This window comes from Enhydra lutris, unplaced genomic scaffold (genome assembly GCF_002288905.1).
Source record: "Enhydra lutris kenyoni isolate GAN:26980312 unplaced genomic scaffold, ASM228890v2 scaffoldscaffold15, whole genome shotgun sequence".
NCBI classification, from domain to species: domain Eukaryota; kingdom Metazoa; phylum Chordata; class Mammalia; order Carnivora; family Mustelidae; genus Enhydra; species Enhydra lutris.
In genome coordinates this window covers 14,665,368-14,679,909 of record NW_019154099.1, presented here as the reverse complement: position 1 = coordinate 14,679,909, position 14,542 = coordinate 14,665,368, and the positions used below count along the sequence as shown (strand labels likewise).

The 14,542-nt window shown below is 33.1% G+C and overlaps 1 pseudogene; it reads left to right on the top strand.

The window, feature by feature from the left end:
- The first annotated feature begins 9,560 nt into the window (after positions 1-9,560).
- On the top strand, positions 9,561-12,795 carry LOC111146859 (annotated as a pseudogene).
- Positions 12,796-14,542: the final 1,747 nt, after the last annotated feature.

The following is a 14,542-nucleotide window of genomic DNA, read 5'->3' as shown; positions in this document are numbered from 1 at the left end:
ATTACTGCCTTTTTTTTTTTTTTGTGGTGAGGTTTCTGCCTTGTCATTTTATTTAGATAGGAATATATTAACGAAAGAATAAAATACTAAAAGGGTGGCAAAGACCCCAGAAAAATGTATGCTAACAAAATCAGAAGAGACTGCAAATTGGGGGGAGATGAAAAGGAGTAAAAAGAAATTTTTAAAAATTAAAAAATTATCTATCTATCTATATATCTATATGTGTGTGTGTGTGTGTGTGTGTGTGTGTGTGTGTGTGTATACATATATATTAGACTGGTGAATAGAACAGAGCCAACCTCTTGATTTTGGGTGTATTTGGTCTCTTAGAAGAAACTACCTCCCATAATTTTAAAGAAAGGAAAACTCATATATATACAATGTGTATAGCAGCAACGGCCATGGTCACCAATCTGTGGAAAGAACCAAGATGCCCTTCAACGGACAAATGGATAAGGAAGATGTGGTCCATATACACTATGTATTATACCTCCATCAGAAAGGATGAATATGCAACTTTTGTATCAACATGGACGGGACTGGAAGAGATTATGCTGAGTGAAGTAAGTCAAGCAGAGAGAGTCAATTATCATATGGTTTCACTTATTTGCGGAGCATAACAAATAACACAGAAGACATGGGGAGATGGAGAGGAGAAGGGAGTTGAGGGAAATTGGAGGGGGAGATGAACCATGAGAGACTATGGACTCTGAAGAACAACCTCAGGGTTTTGAAGAGGTGGGAGGTGGGAGGTTAGGGGAGCCAGGTGGTGGGTATTATGAAGGGCATGTATTGCATGGAGCACTGGGTGTGTTGCATAAACAATGAACTCTGTTATGCTGAAAAGAAATAAATTAAAAAAAAAAGAATCTAGACTCCAAAATAAGAAAGTAAAATAAAATATAATGAAAGTTAAAAAAAAAAACAAAGGGTAAATGTAATTCCTATGCCAAATATAATTCCTATGAGCGGTTGTCTCATTTCCCCATTGCTTCTTTCTCATCATAGTCTAGAATTCCAGTATTTCCATCCTCCTTCAAGATGATGTTGTTTCCACTGCTCTGACCTGAGTGGGAGGGTGACTTAAGACAATGCCACGCTTTCCTATTCTGTTCTCAAACTGAATCATCCAGCATAGTTCACTAGTGTGAGATTGTTGTATGTGTAATAGTAGTCTTTTGTGAAATTTGGGGATTATTTTAAGATAATTATTTTTCAAGGAAAAATGTCTTCAAAAAATATCCTACCCTGACTGTTAAAAATTTGTTCCTAAAATCATCCTTCTTTATCAGAGCTTGCAACTATATGTGATGTGGAGGAATATGTGAACAAAACTTGCACAGTGGTCCCCTAATGGGAGTTCCTTGTTCAAAAATTTATTTTCCCATCTTGAGATCTGCCTTCTTTCTCTACTTTGTAAATAGACTTTCTTCTTCAGTTCTCCATATTTTTATTTTTTCCCTCTACATTGAGAAGCTTTTGGAGTTTATGTATCTGCTCCATTCCCTTTTACCTACCTGGATAATCAGTAGACACCATAATCTATAACAGTACCTGAACCCACTGCTCTGCTATTCACAGTGTGTAATAAGCAGAGTAGGAATAGGCATGCACATAGGTAGAAAATATGTTTATCAGATGAACTGATCACTACCTCACATAGTTTGCATTTCTAATATTCTTAGGTAGAATTGCATAGTGAATATAGCTATATTTGCTTTGTTTTGACCATGCAATTAAAATTATCAGATGAGTATTGATTATTATACTTAGTGATGAAATTTTAGAAACCGTATCAGTAAAGTCAGGGAAAAAAGATGTTCATGACCTTGAACATCATTTAACTTTGTTCTGGAAGTACCAATGAATACAATTAGAGATAAAAGAAATGAGAAACATACTTTAAAGGAGGAAGGAAATTTCATTAGTTAAGGATATTATTATAACATGAAGCTATAATAGATTCAACTGAAAAATTACTTAAAGTAAACCAAAAAATGAGATATTTTATTGATTCTAATGAATACACAAATATTAACACCAGTTAAAACCCGGTAAAGTATAATAGAAGAAAACATCACTTATGGCAGTAACAACAACTAAAATATAGAATATAAACTATACTAAGAAATGTAGAAGTTTCTAAATGGAAAGAAAATTTCAACTGAGTTGTGAGAATGGCTTCAAAAATAAAGCCATGTCTTCCCTAAATGACAGATAACTAAAATATTAAAGATTCCAATGGTTAACAATATAAAAGTTCAAATTCTCCCTAAATTCACAAATAAATCAAGGAGTGAACATAATTTTAAAATTATTTTTGCTAGGCACAAAGATTCTAACTTTGGAGAACAAATGTGATTACAGCCAATACAAGTGGGATGCTGATATATTAGTTTCCTATTGCTGCCATAACAAATTTCCAGAAACTTAGTGGCTTAAACAATATAAACTTATTTTTTTAAAATATTTTATTTATTTATTTGTCAGAGAGAGAGATTGAGAGCTCAAGCAGGAGAAATACAGGCAGAGGGAGAAGCAGACTGTCTGCTGACCCAGGAGCCCGATGTGGTGCTAGATCGCATGACCCTGGGATCATGGCCTGAGCCGAAGGCAGGTGCTTAATGGACTGAGGCACCCAGGAGTCCCCAATATAAACTTACTATCTTATAGTTCTGTTGGTTAGAAGTTTGACATGGGACTTACTAGGCTAAAATCAAGATATCAGTAGGGCTGCATTCCTTTCTGGAGGTCTTAGATGGGACTCTGTTTTCTTGTCTTTTCTGGGTTTCAAAGGCAGCTTAAGTTTTTTGGTTTGTGGCCCTTTTCTTCTGTCTTTAGGGCCAACAATGGCTGGTTGGGTCCTTATGGCATCACATCATTTTGACCTTTACTTCTGCCTCCTTTCTTCCACATTCAAATAACTCTTTGAGGTTCAACCAGATAATTCTGGAAAACCTCTCTTATTTTAAATTTGGCTGATTAGCAACTTTAATTCCAGCTTCAGCTTTAATGGTGCTCCCCTATAATATAACAAATTCAGCTTCCACAGCTTAGGACATGGATATCATTGAAGGGGGCATTATTCTTCATACCACTACAGGCAGATTCTATTCATTGAACTTCTTAACTCACATTCCCCCATCTCCCCTTCATTTTTTTTTTTTTTGTCCAGTCATACTTAGAAGATCAAAAAGATCATGTGTGAATGTACTTTATAAACTATGAAGCATCTACTGAGACAAAATATAATAAGTATTCTGCTTATATTATTTATATATTAACTTATTCTCTATCAGTGATAATTTCTTCTTTTCACATTATTTACCTGACCTGAAGTATATGCCATTAAATGTAAAAGCCAGCAAATGAAAAATTAAACGTGTTTTTGTTTGTTTGTTTGGTTGGTTTTTTTGGTAGTCAAAACAAGCAAAAAGAGACATTTTCCTTAATTTGCTAGAATTGCTAGAAAATTGTCTCGTGAAACTACACTGAACTCCTTTTCAATCAAATCATTTCAGTTAACAGAAAATAAATTCAAATTGCACTCTATTACATTAAATAAATACATTGATTTTTGGTATTATAAGTGAGCAATATTGAATAAAAAGAAAACGTATTTTTGAATATACTATGTATACTTTCATGCAAATTAACACAGTGCAATTAATTGTGAAATAGTAACTAAACTTGGATAAATCAATAACGATCAACAGAAAAATTAAGATCAAATATATGTTAAAGCTTAAGTAAGGAAATTTTTGCATTTATATACTTTTTATCAATAATGTACAAGATAAGGAATCTTCTCTAATTAAATTTCCAGGTACAGTTGTTGGTTTAACTTTTTAAAATTATAAATGAAATTATTTTGATGGTTTAATTCAGTTCTGTTGTATGAAATATATCATCTGTACAACTGTAAAATAGTTATTCTTTTCCAAAATTAGAATATCACAAATATGCAAACTGGCTAATGTCTATCCTTTGATCCAAAGAATATGTTAAAAATGTAATTGCCATTGTTCATTCATCTAGGACATCTTTCAGGATGTTCAATAATGCTCATTGATTGACATAAAGTTAGTATTTTGAAAAATAGCATGTCACACTCTTGAATAAGCTCATGAGATAACTTCACATTTATCAATTTTTCTTAGAATAATGTTCTTTTGACTGAGGAAAACAGTGAGGAAATGTTGATAACAAAAAGGAAAAACTGCTTGTAGAGCAACTCAATATTTTCATGATTGACCATCAGAATTCTCTTTATAATCATATAATTAGTCTTGGCTTCCTTGTTACATATGTCATTGTTGGAGTGAAATATTGCAAAACAGTGCAATCCTAAGAAAGAAAGATGTAAAGAGCAAATGCAAAGAAGTAAAGAAGGAAGGCAGGGGAGAAAGAAAGGAGAGAATGAGGGAAAGAGGAAGAAAAAAAGGAAATCTTTAAACTTGGCATTGTTTTAATGTCTAGTAGTAAGAATACAAGTCTCTGGTTTTTAAAGCAGATATGATCTCTAAATTCCCCATAATCATATTAAGAAATTGTTCCTTTCAGAGTGTTAAATGCTATCTAAATGGCCTAAATGCTCTCTTAGAGATCAACCAGTAGAGCATATACTAGTATATCTCTATCTCTGGTTGATTTAAAAGTAGTAAAATAGATGATCCTCGTCTATAAGCCTACTTTTTCTATGAGGAGACAAGATTACCTTACCTGAAACAACTGAAGAACAATGAAATTTTAAAAAGTGAAAATATTCCAATGATAAATTGTGTGTTTTAGCCTTTAAATACAGAAAAAGAGAAATCCCTCCAGACTGGATTATTCAAATATGTTTCCATAAAAACAAAAAAAACGAAAGTGAGTTTTGTTTGCATCCTAAAAATTTGATGGCATTTGAGTTGGCAGAGAGATGGAAGTGATTTCTAGGCAGGTGAAGTGAGAGGCCAGGCCCTCTGGCCAACTGGCAAGACAGAGAGGATATTTGTTAGTAGCTCTGAACTAATTTGTCAGTGATTTAGTAAAATATCTTATAACTAAGTAATTGACTTAAACTTTCTGGTAGGGGTTGGAAATTGCTTTTGTGTCTATATGTGTGTGATAGAAATCCACAAACACCTTGACCTTTTGTCTTGTTGTACCTTCCATTTATATTCAGGTGAAATTTCATTTTAGTAAATTTCCCTTAAGTTGTCTGAGGTTATATAAGATCCAGCTTACTGATTCCATACGAAATTATTTTCAGAGCTTGTAATGTTGCTTTTCTTATTTTCTACAATAAATAATTGTATATAACAGATATCCTCAGTCTTTTTCCATGCTGCAATCCCCATAAAGAAAAATTATCTGACTTATGCTGCTTAAGGTATAATTTTTATATTATGTGTCAGTAACTGCAGAGTGTATTAAATCAGCAATACTAAAAATGACATGGATCATTTGAATATTACTTAGGTTTGTGTTCATTTTTGCTCATCATAAAGGCAAAGTATTACAGAAAAACAAAATTATTTTAATAGTTGTCTGGGAAGGAATGGTGTGCCCCTGCCTTTTATTGAGGGAAGCTTATCAAAGGTTAAATGGAGGTATCTGTCCCTCTTCATGGATAATAAGAGAGAGTGGTTTCAATGAAGGTTAAGCAAAGGAAAATAAATCCTTAAATTTTGTGATTGCCCTTTATTCTTTTTTTTTTTTTTTTTGAGTTCTCACTTAGGAATTTGAAATTGCAATAGTATATACCAGAAAGATTCCATTCTTGATTAAAAACCTCATTTTGGGGGCGCCTGGGTGGCTCAGCGGGTTAAAGCCTCTGCCTTCGGCTCAGGTCATGATCCCAGGGTCCTGGGATCGAGCCCCACATCGGGCTCTCTGCTCAGCAGGGAGCCTGCTTCCCTTCCTCTCTCTGCCTGCCTCTCTGCCTGCCTGTGATCTCTGTCAAATAAATAAATAAAATCTTTAAAAAAACAAAACAAAACAAAACAAAACAAAACAAAAAACCCTCATTTTGCTGTTTGCTGTTACACTAACTTACAACTAAAGATCCAAAAACAAAACAAAAACCACCAAAACTAATTAGTAAAATACCATTATCATGAGTATATAAAAAAATAAAACAAACTAAGACCAAGTTGAGGATTGGAAATACATTTGAATTTAGTGGAATAAAAAAATGATAGAGCTAATATTACTACTTGAGTCTGTCTAAAAGCTATATATTTACACTGAAGTAGTTTTCAAGATTTTTGATCTCAGCTCTAAATTTGGGACCATGAAATACCCAAAGCTTTATTTAGAAAAAAAAAAGTTTTGCTTTCTCTCTATACTACAGGTCCACAGAGCAAATAGTTACCATATTAATAGCCTTATTTAATTAATTAATTAGTTAATTAATTAAATCAATTTACTTATTTATTTACTAATTTAATTTAATTTATTTAAGTGAATGGTGGAAAATATCAGTGTAAAATGAAAGAAACTTCTTCCTAAAGCAACTAACAAAGAAGATAAGGTTGAATTCTTCAGAATTATATGCTATACATTATTCATAGTACAAACAAAAATACTAATAAAAAATAAAACTTGATATCCTTTCTTAAACTTATAGTATTGATTCATTATAGTATTAATTTGCTAACAAACATCTGTTGGACATCCCAATGATTGAGTCATTGAGCTAGACCCCAACAGATTTCAAAGTTGGATGTCTTGATCCCTGCTGCTGCAGAGTTCATTGTCCACAGAAAGATTCGGTGTATAACATAGGAGCTAGTAATTTAATAATGACTAAGCTTTATTATGTTACAATGCCAAGCATTGTTTGAAGCACTTAATAAGTTCTAACTTATGATTCCTTGGAACAACCTTTCTGAGTGAAGTGTTCTTATTATTTGCAGCAAAGTATCTGATGCTTAGTTAGATGAAGACATTTGATTAAGACCTGGTAAGTAGTGAAACTGTGTTTTAAACCTGTCAGTTCAACTCTAGTAATATTTGTTGACTGCTACGTTGTACCAAAAAAGGAGTCTTTCTAAAAACTACTGATAACATATATTTTTATATAGGTATTATAATACATATATATATGATAAAGTATATAGCATATATTATACATAATATATTTTTGTATATATAACATAGTTTATATAGTTATATATACTCATGTACAGAAGTTATCTTTTATAGTATCTCATTTGATCATCATCATATTTATCTTTGGGAAGCTTGAACTTTGCCCCATTATTTATAAGAGCAAACTAAACTAAAAAATTAAGAAAAGTAATGGTTTTTATGGTGTTCTATTTGCCTCTGAGGGACCATGTATAGGGTGTATCTTCATTATTTACTACTTTAATTTCCAAATGGTTGAATTTAATTTAATTTAGACTACTAATTATATATATGCTGCTATGTAAGAAAAAATAAGTTAAATTAAAAATAATTAGTGACATTCAAATATTCATTCAATTAATTAGAAATATTAACAATATTCTCTTCTCTATCTACACTGAACATACTTTTCTGATCCAGTGTTTGAGAAGAAACATCCTTCTTGTCTTTTTTGTAACGGGTTTATGAAATTCAAGACTGTGAACTAACTGAAATATTTCCATATCAATATTCTGCTTCAAGACTCAGGCTTTGTTGGGTCCATCAATCCAAAGCTATAAATTCTGTCATAATCTGTTCAGTCTTAACCAATTCTGCACTTTATAAGATCCATGAAAAGATGTTCAGCCTCATTAGCCATTAGGTACATGCAAATTAAACCATGATGAGATGTTACTATACATCCACTAGAAATGTTAAAATATAATGAAAATACCAACCACTGGAGAGTGTGTGAAGAGACTAAGTTTCCTGTAAGTGGGCTGATGGAATTGTAGAATGACATAGTCATTATTAAAAATATTTTACAAGTTCCTTATAAAATTAACCGTACAACCCAGATGGCACTGTTGGACATTTCCCTGAGAAATGAAAACCTCTGTTCATACAAAAACCTGTACATTGAGGTTCATAACGGCTTTATTTTTAATATTAAAACCTGTAAATAAATATCCTCTCTTTATGTCTATGGGAAGGACTGCTAAAACTCTGTCTATGTGGTGTTGTCCTTTATTACATAAATTAAATAATCCTAGCTCTACTTAATCAACATTCTGCTAGCCTTTTTGGAAGTTGACAAGAGATATAGTAAATATTTGAGTCTTTATTATTGGCTGGGCACTGGGGATGCAAAGATAAAAAGCAAAGGAGGCCTGTACTCTCGTGGTTTGGAGTTTAGTGGGGAGAGCATATGAAAAACAGGCAAATCCACAAATAAATAAATAATCACAAAGTACATTATGAGAGAAACAAATAAGATACTTCTTTTGAGAACAAGGACTGACAAATTATTTTGTTTTGTTAAATGAAGTTTTGTTAGAACACAGCAACAATCATTTGTTTATATAATCTATGGCTGCATTCATGCTACAAGGACAGAGTTGGGAGTTGTAACGGAGGAATGGCTTATAAAGTCTAATATATTTACTAGCTGGACCTTTAAGAAAAAGTTTGTTGACCTCCGATTTGGGATAAAGATATTTTGAATCTCAATACTTTTATTTTTTTTCTCTTTTAGCAACATCATATCTGTTAAGGATTTTGTAAAAATGATTTTTTGAAAACTTGTCTGATCCTTGTATAGTAGTATATCAAAGCCTAGATCTGGTGGTCTATTGTATGATAGTGTATTCTAATGACAGCTAAATTATGCACCTTGTTGATCTTTGGTAGTAGGATGATATGGTTTTCAAATCATAGGAGAGACCCATTAGTAAATCTTAAAGTCAATTTTCTGGTCATAATCAGCATTTTAAAAAAAATGGAAGAGACTAGATTAAAAAATAATGTTATGCACATTGTAAAGGCAAGATTGGCGAGATTGCTTATAAAACCATTGTTTCAAATTGGTTTACACACACACATATACACACATTTATTCTGGTTTATCATTTATTGTCACCAGTTTGAAAAAGTTTCAAAGTTATTGCTTTTTTAACATTATTTATATATTTGAGAGAGAGAGAGAGAGAGAGATCCTAATGCTAATATAATTTTGGAGGTATTCTTTAAGAAAAAGAATCAAAAATTGTAAATCCTTGCCAGGGGCCCATGCAGATGAAAATCCCAGAACCACAAGATTCATTTCCTTCCAACTAAAGCCATCTTTGTAATTCTTTCTACAATGTATATACTAAGGAATGCTTAGAAATGATGAAGCATGGGTGGAAAATTGAAATACTGATAAAGTGCTTGAGGTTAGCAAGCAGAAATCACGTAAAAAGAAAGTTTATTTCTTTAGGCTAAATTTAACAGGGTTGACAGAATCTTACATTTTGTTTCATTTTCCCTGCTACTTTCTGCAGTAACAGCTTTAGAGATCAGATGTTCTAATAAGAAATATGCAAAACACATTTTATTTTTACATTTTTAGTATAAGTAAATTTGAAGGCTTAACCCATAGAATAATTGGTAGATTATAAATATTTAATCTTGCTTTGTGGAAGATGGCACAGGGTAAGAAGTATGTAGTAGAATTGGTTGCCAACTCCACCCAATCATGATTCCCAATCTCCCATTTCTTTTCCCTTTTCTTTTTGAAATCAATTAATTATTTAATTTTAATTATTTTATTTTGTTTTACTGACTGGAAGATACCGTCTGTCTGCAGAGAGTCTGAAATTGCCAGGCACTCACTTTCCAAGGCAGCCTTGAAGCTAGGGCAAAAGCATGTGGCATATAGTCCTCTACTGGCAAATAAGACTTTGGAAATCTGAGGCATGCACTCTGGAAAATGATTTCTTTTCACACAAGAAAGGCCTATGAGAGACTTTCCTAAGCCAGATGCCACAACTGGATTTAATACCTGAAAATGTCATGCTGCCCTGCGATCTTAAAGAAACAACCTAGATTCCAAACCAATATGTTCAGGATTGCAGTACCAAAACAAAACAAAACCCTAAGAACCTGGATAACTGACATTATCTATAAGGTGCTGAATTAACTATTTCACTTTCGAGATATAGAAATTTCCACTTAGAAACTTCCTCAAGGTTTTAGTTTTCACTCAAGTATTTTCTCTCTTTTTTTGTTGTGGTAGAAAACACATAATATGAAATCTACCCTAATAAATCTTTAAGTGAATAGTAAAGTATTATTAATTATAATTACAGTGTTGTGCAGATGTCTAGAACTTTTTTTATCTTGTATGATTGAAAATTTATACTTAGTTAATGTCAGCTTCTTATTTTCCTTTTCCCATAGCTCCTAGAAACCTCCATTCTATTTTCTGCTGCCTTGAGTTTGACTAGTTTAGATAAGTAGAATCATGTAATATTTGTCTTTCAGTGACTGACTTACTTTCTTAGCATAGAATCCTCCGGATTAATCTTTTTTGTAGTATGTGACAGGATTTCCTTTTTTGTGGCTGAATAATAGTCCACTGCATGCATATAACACATTTTCTTTATCCATTGCTCTGTTGATGGACATTGTTGTTTCCACTTCATAGCTGTTATGAATAATGCAATTAACATGGAGATGCAAATATCTCTTTTAGATTCTGATTTCAGTTCTTTTGGATATATATTTAGAAATGAGGTTGCTGGATCATATAGTAGCTTAGTTTTAATTTTTTGAAGAACTTCCATAGTGTCTTCCATATTGACTGTACCATTTTACATTACTAACAATGTACAGAGTTTCCAGTTTCTCTACACCCTTTGCCAATACTTTTATCTTTGTTTGTTTTTATAATGTTGTCTTTTCATTGTGTTGATTATTTCCTTTGCTGTGCAGAAGTAGTTTGATGCAGTCCCACTTGTCTATTTTCTTTTTATTCCCTCTGTGTTTGATGTCATACCCAAGAAATTATTGCCAAGACCAATGTCAGGAAGCCTTTTCCCTGTGTTTTCTAACATAAGTTTCACAGTTTCAGACTAACAGTTAAGTCTTTAATTCATTTTTTATGGTGTAAGATAAGAATACAGTTTCATTCTTTTTTATGTGGATGTCCAGTTTTCCTAACAGCATTAGTTGCAGAGATTATCCTTTTCCCATTATGTATTCTTGTCACCCTTGTTGAAGATCAATTGACTCTGCATACCTGAATTCATTTTAGGCTTTCTATTCCATTCCATTAGTTTATTTGTCTATTTTTTATGCCATTACCATTATGTTTTAGTCACGGAAGCTTTGATATATATTTTAAAACCAGGAAGTGAGATTCTCCAGCTTTGTTCTTTTGCAATATTGTTTTGGCTATTTGTGATACTTTCTGGTTCCATATGAATTTTAGGACTATTTTTTCTATTACTGTAAAATATGCCATTGAGGTTTGATGTAACATATAGATTGAATATATAGATTTATTTGGTAGTATGGACATTTTAACAATATTAACTTTTCTAATTCGTGAGTAAGGGATATCTTTTATTTGTGTCTTCTTTAATTTCTTTCATCAATATATTATAGTTTTTAGTGGATGAGTCTTTCCTTCCTTTAGTTAGGTTTATTCTGAAGGTTTTTTTTAATGCTATTATATATGGAATCAATTTTTTTTAATTTTATTTATTTATTTGACAGAGAGAGAGAGAGATCACAAGTAGGCAGAGAGGCAGGCAGAGAGAGGAGGAAGCAGACTCACTGCTGAGCAGAGAGCCCGATGCAGGGCTCGATCCCAGGATCCTGAGATCATGACCTGAGCCGAAGGCAGAGGCTTAACCCACTGAGCCACCCAGGTGCCCCTGGAATCAATTTTTAAATGATTTTTTGCATGCCAGTTTGTATGCTGCAATTTTACTGAATCTGTTCATTAGTTCTGGCAGTGTTTTGGTGGATTTTTTAGTATTTTCTTTATATAAGATGATGTCATTTACAAATAGAGACAGTTTTACTTTTTTATTTCTCATTTGAATGCTTTTTATTTCTTTTTCTTCCCTAATTGCTCCTAGTACTACATATTGAACAGTCCCTTACTTTGGGCCCTTACTTTCTGGGGAAACACAAGGAAAGAATAGGGCACAGATATATTGAGACCTCCAGAAGTGGCAGGAGTAAAATCAAGGGATTTTATGATCCACCAAGAAAATTGCTGGGCCAGTGACCAGGATCATATGATAGACCGATAGGAGGAAGAGAGGGTTATTGTGGAGCTGGGTGTGGAAGTTATGGAGGTTTTGATGACTATGGTGGCTATAATAATTATGGCTACGGAAGTGATGGCTTTGATGACAGAATGAGAGATGGAAGAGGTATGGGAGGGCATGGCTATGGTGGAGCTGGTGATGCAAGTTCAGGTTTTCATGGTGGTCATTTTGTACATATGAGAGGATTACCTTTTCGTGCAACTGAAAATGACATTGCTAATTTCTTCTCACGACTAAATCTAATAAGAGTGCATATTGATATTGGAACTGATGGCAGAGCAACAGGAGAGGCAGATGTAGAATTTGTGACACATGAAGATGCTGTAGCTGCCATGTCTAAAGATAAGAATGACATGCAACATTGGTACATTGAACTCTTCTTGAATTCTACTCCTGGGGGCTGTTCTGGAATGGGAGGTTCTGGAATGGGAGGCTACGGCAGAGATGGAATGGATAATCAGGGAGGTTATGGATCTGTTGGAAGAATGGGAATGGGTAACAATTAAGTGGAGGATATGGTTGTACTCCTGATGACTTGGGTGGTTATGGCCGTGGTGGTGGAGCCAGTGGCAGTTACTATGGGCGTGGTTACTAAGGATTCCCCCAAGTAAGAGCATCCTTACTTTGTTCCTGATCTTAGAGGAAAAGCTCTCTTTCACTATTGAGTATGATGTAAACTGTAAGCTTGTCATATATGGCCTTTATTATGTTGCGGTACACAACTTCTATACTGTTTGTTGAGAGATTTTTTTTTTTTATTCCATGAAGGAACATTTTATTTTCTCAAATGATTTTTTGCATCTATATTGAGATGATCATGTGATTTTTAGCTTTCATTGTGTTAATGTGGTATATCACATTCATTGATTTGGGTATTTTGAACCATCTTTGCCTCCCAGGGATGAATCTGACTCAGTTGTCTTGTATAATCATTTTTTAATTAATTAATTTTAGGATTTTATTTTATTTCCTTGACAGAGAGAGACAAAGCAAGAGAGGGAACACAAGCAGGGGGAGTGGAGAGGGAGAAGCAGGCTTCCCGCTGAGCAGAGAGCCCAGTGTGGGGCTTGATCCCAGGACCCTGGGATCATGACCTGAGCCAAAGGTGGACGATTAAAGACTGAGGCACCTAGGTGCCCCTTGTATAATCATTTTAATGCTCTCTGCATTTGGTTTGCTAGTACTTTGTTTAGGTCTTTGCATCTATATTTATCAGGGTTATTGGTCTGCGGTTTTCCTTTCTTATAATGGCCTTATCTGGCTCTGGTATCAGTGTAGTGCTAGCCTTATGAAATGAGTTTGGAAATATTCCTTCTGCTTTAGATTTTTGAAGAGTTTGAGAAGAATTAACATTAATTCTTAAATGTTTGGTAGTATTCACCAGTGCAACCACCTGGTCCTGGACTTTCTTTTGTTGGGAAATTTTTGATTACTTATTTAATCTTTTTCTTTGTCATTGATCTGTTTATATTTTCTATTTCTTCATGATTCAGTCTCATTAGGTTTTTTGTTTCTAAGAATTTTTCTGTATCTTCCAGATATCCGTTAACAAATCAATTTGTTGATGTATAATTATTTATACTAGTTTCTTTTGATCCTTTTTATTTCTATCCAGTCTATTTTAAGCTGATAACAACTTAAGCTTAATCACATACAAAAACTCTACAATTTTACTTCCCTTCACCACACTTTATGTTATTATTGTCATGGTTTGCTTTGTTTTATATTATGTATCCATTAACAAATTTTTGTCATTTTAATTATTATTAACTTTTTTGTTTTTTTAAATTTTTGTGCTAAATTAAAAGTAGTTTATACAGTATAAATCTCTTTAAATTCAAAAGTTTGGATCATTGGGTTTCTTGAATCGGATGTCTGTTGCCTTCCCTGGAGTTGGGAAAATTTCAGCCACTATTTCTTCAAATAAACTTTCTTTCCCTTCCTTTCCCTCTTCTTCTTCTTCAATGACACCCATAAACTGTGTATATTGGTCTTTTTGGCAGGATTCTACAAAGTCCTTTAGCTTTTTCATCCTTTTTTTAACTCATTCTTTTTTTTTTTTTCTTTTTGCTTTCCTGACTGGAAAATTTCAAATGACCTTTTATTCTTTTGTTTTCTCAAGTCAGTTGTTGAATTTTTCAGCTCATTTATTTCATTTTTCAGATCCAAATTTCTTTCTTTTTTATATTTTCCATCTCTTTATCGACATTCTCATTTTGTTCATGTGTCACTTCCTTGAACCCATTGAGCATCCTTTTGATTGTCATTTTCAATTTTTGGTCCACTAATTCATATCTTCTTTTTGTCTAGGAATTCATATATCTTCTTTTCTTTAGGGTCTG